Source organism: Aegilops tauschii, chromosome 2, assembly GCF_002575655.3.
Source record: "Aegilops tauschii subsp. strangulata cultivar AL8/78 chromosome 2, Aet v6.0, whole genome shotgun sequence".
Lineage (NCBI taxonomy): Eukaryota > Viridiplantae > Streptophyta > Magnoliopsida > Poales > Poaceae > Aegilops > Aegilops tauschii.
In genome coordinates, this window is record NC_053036.3 from 192,291,563 (window position 1) to 192,296,310 (window position 4,748).

Below are 4,748 nucleotides of genomic sequence, written 5' to 3' on the forward strand. Positions count from 1 at the left end.
GAGGTTGCCATGCGCTTATTTGTTTGTATGCTCAACCTCTTAGTGCAAAAGAACGTCATGTTTATTGCCCCTTGTGATGGCAACCTTTATTAGGCAGTCTTTCGCTTTTATTCTTCACCATCACAAGTTCGTACAATGCTCAATTTTCTCTTACACTAAATGATCTCACACTTTTAGAAGCAATTTTTATTGCCTTATTGCACCGATGACAACTTACTTGAAGGATCTTTCTCAATCCCTGGGTAGGTATGGTGGACTCTTGAAAATAAGATTTGGGTTTAAGGGTTTTTGGATGAACAAGTAGTATCTCTACTTGGTGCGGGATTTTTGGCTAGCAAAGATAGGGGGCAAGTACCACATGTTGAACGATCTATGACAATATAACTTCTATGTGAATATGAACAAACATAAATCATTACGTTGTCTTCCTGGTCCAACGTCAACAATTTTGGCATATAATATTTTGATGGGGGCTCACAATCACAAAAGATTTCTAGGATAGTGTATTTATATGTGAATTTTCTCTTCCCTTATTAATTCTTTCATGAGTTGCATCATTGACCAATGCTATGTTTGTCAATCTCTAATAAAAATTTCTACTTATACTTTTCCTTATGTGGTGTCGTCACCTACCATAAGATTAGCATATGATCTTTTTCATTTATTTCCTTTCTTTTTATTGAAACATGAAAGTAAAGAAAGCAAAAACTCAAAATAAACATTGTTATATATCTCGCACACGATTACAAGGATAGATCACTAAGCAAACTCTCGAAAAGAAAGGATCGAACTAAACTTTTATTCATCTAAAGCAAAAGATAACTATGGATTGAACTAAGATAAATAAAGGCAAAAGATAGTGGGGGTGATACGATACTGGGTCACCTCCCCCAAGCTTTGCGGAAGCCAAGGGGAGTGCCCATACCCGATACTCAATTTTCTTTTGGCGATGAAGATGGAGATGATGGTGATGAAGTAGAGATCTTGTCCTCGGGTTTCCATGGCAGAGGTCCACCATCATAAGAGGAGGAGTGAGTCTCACTGGTCCTGCAACTGACAGCCAAACTCATACCTTTAAACCTCGCCTCATATTCAAAGACTTGGTTTTGGAGATCATAAATCTGGCTTTGGAGGAAGTTGATTTGCTCGTTGAGGGTGAAGACGATGTCCTTCATGGACTTGCCATCCACCTTGAGATCATGGGTAAGGTCCATGATCGTGAGGTGATTGGCACTGAGTCCATGCTCCACCATCCTCTTGCACCGGAAGACCTCCTGCTCCATAGCTTCAAGCCTGGCCTCCACGGTTCCCGCCCCCTTGGGACCTTGCACATCGCGGATGTGAAGCAGCCCCTCATGCATTTGGATGACCTGAGGGTGCTGCACCACCTCCTGCAAATATGGGTTGATGACGTTCTTGAAGAACTTGTCCTTGGAGGAGCTTGAAGCGGCCATGGTAGATGGGATCTAACAGAAAACGACAAGGAAAAGAAAATAGAAGATTTCTCCGCGATACGTTGGTCAATGGGTTCGGGGGGTATATAAAGATTTTTTATCTTGCGGGACAAGCAAACGGTATAAAAACGGAGTCCGGAAGGTACCCGAGGTGGGCACGACCCACCTGGGCGCGCCTGGCTCTGGTGTCTTGTGCCCACCAGGGTCACTTTCCCAGTACTTTCTTATTTTCCTAATTTTTGTTATATTCCAAAACTGACAAACAATATTTTTGCGGATTTTTCGGAGTCGGTTTACTTACCGTATCACGTACCTCCTTTTTTCATGATTCTGGAGTGTTCCAGAAGGTCTCTTTTAGGTGTTCTTCCGGTGTCAAAGTTTGGATAATATTACTTTCAACATTAATGGGCGTACATGAGATATAATGTTTTATTTGTTGCCCATTAACAACCTTCGGGTTAGTGCCTTCGGCATTACTTATTTTGATAACTCCATACCGGTAAACCTCCTCGATAACATAGGGTCCTTCCCATTTGGATAGGAGTTTTCTTGCAAAGAATCTAAAACGAGGGTTGTACAAAAGAACATATTCTCCAACTTTGAACTCATGCTTTTGGATTCTTTTATCATGCCATCTTCTAACCTTAACTTAAAATAACTTGGCATTTTCATAACCTTGGGTTGTCCATTCATCTAATGAGCTAATATCAAATAACCTCTTTTCAGCGGTAAGTTTGAAATCATAGTGGAGTTCTTTGATTGCCCAATATGCTTTATGTTCTAACTGAAGAGGCAAATGACAAGCTTTTCCATAAACCATTTTATAAGGAGACATACCCGTAGGATTTTTATACGCTGTTCTATAAGCCCAAAGTGCATCATCTAATTTCTTAGACCAATTCTTCCGGGACCTATTGACAGTCTTTTGAAAAATTAATTCTATTTCTCTATTGCTAAGTTCAACTTGACCACTAGACTGAGGATGATAAGGTGATGCAATTCTATGGTTAACATCATACTTGGCAAGCATTTTACGGAAAGCACCATGAATAAAGTGTGAGCCACCATCAATCATTAAATATCTAGGGACTCCAAACCTTGGGAAAATAACTTCCTTAAGCAATTTAATAGAGGTGTTGTGATCAGCACTACTAGTTGGAATAGCTTCTACCCACTTAGTAACATAATCAACAACAACCAAAATATGAGATACCCATTAGAGGAAGGAAAAGGTCCCATGTAATCAAATCCCCAAACATGAAATGGTTCAACAACAAGTGAATAATTCATAGGAATTTCTTGATGCTTACCGATATTACCTATTCTTTGGCATTCATCACAAGATAAGATGAACTTATGGGTATCCTTGAAGAGAGTAGGCCAATAAAACCCAGATTGCAATACCTTGTGAGCAGTTCAGTATCCTGCATGATGTCCTCCATAAGCTTCAGAGTGACATTTCCGTAGAATTTGTCCCTGTTCATGCTCAGGTACACAACGTCTAATAATACCATCTACTCCTTTATAAACATGTGGGTCATCCCAAAAGTAGTGTCTTAAATCATAGAATATTTTTTTCTTTTGTTGGTATGTAAAGCTAGGTGGTAAATATTTAGCAACAATGTAATTAGCATAGTCAACATACCAAGGAGTGTTATGAGAAACATTTATTGCAGCTAACTGCTCATCAGGAAAACTATCATCAATAGGTAGTGGGTCATCAAGAACATTTTCAAGCCAAGACAAGTTATCAGCTACGGGATTCTCAGCTCCTTTTCTATTAGTGATATGTAAATCAAATTCTTGTAGCAAGAGAACCCATCGAATAAGTCTAGGTTTAGCATCTTTCTTTTCCATAAGATATTTTATAGCAGCATGATCGGTGTGAACAATCACTTTTCAATCAACAATGTAAGATCTAAATTTATCACAAGCAAAAACCACTGCTAGGAATTCTTTTTCAGTAGTAGCATAATTTCGTTGAGCACTGTCTAGAGTTTTACTAGCATAATGAATAACATTCAGTTTCTTATCAACTCTTTGTCCTAGAACAACACCAACATCATAATCACTAGCATCACACATAATTTCAAAAGGCAAGTTCCAATCAGGTGGTTGAAAAATAGGTGCAGAAGTTAAGGCTTTCTTGAGTGTTTCGAAGGCTTTTAAACAATTATCATCAAAAACAAAAGGAACATCCATTTGCAAAAGATTTTTAAGGGGCCTAGAAATTTTAGAAAAGTCTTTGATAAATCTCCTATAGAAACCAGCATGACCTAGGAAACTCAGAATACCTTTGATATCTTTAGGCCATGGCATTTTCTCAATTGCATCAACGTTAGCTTTGTCCACCTCAATACCTCTTTCAGAAATTTTATGGCCCAAAATAATACCTTCATTAACCATAAAGTGGCACTTCTCCCAATTCAAGACAAGATTTGTTTGCTCGCATCTCTGCAAAACGCGATCAAGATTGCTTAAACAATCATCAAAATACTTCCCATAAATAGAGAAGTCATCCATGAAAACCTTAACAATATTTTCATAGAAGTCAGAGAATATAGTAGTCATACATCTTTGAAAGGTAGCAGGTGCATTGCATAAACCAAAAGGCATGCGTCTATAAGCATAAGTCTCAAAGGGACAAGTGATAGTGGTCTTTTCTTGTTCAGGTTGAGAATCGGGAATTTGTGAAAAACCAGAATATCCATCAAGGAAGCAAAAATGTGTGTGCTTAGATAATATTTCTAGCATTTGATCAATAAAAGGCAGAGGGTAATGATCTTTTCTAGTTGCTTTGTTTAATTTTCTAAAATCAATTACCATTCTATAGCCTGGAACAATTCTCTGTGGAATAAGTTCATTCTTATCATTAGGAACAACAGTAATACCTCCTTTCTTAGGGACACAATGAACATGACTTACCCATCTACTATCAGCTATAGGGTAGACTAGCACAGATGCCCGTGCGTCGCAACGGGGGATTTTTTTGACGTGGATTCAAATTTAGTGAGAATCGTGAAATCTTGTTCATTTCACCAACTTGCTTCGTGCGCACCTTCTTCTAGTCAACTTTGACAATGCGCCCATTCTTCTGTCCAACTTTGACAAATTCTATATGAATATGGATAAAGGAAGGTAATAATTTTAAAAAAAATCTAGTGTACTCCATATCTTAAGAAGTCACAAATATGGTTATTCATCCTGCAAAAAGGCTACTTTCCTCTCTAATTATTGTTCTTGTGATTGTGTAAACATAATGTAATTGTCGTCATGTCTACCAGAGTTTCACTA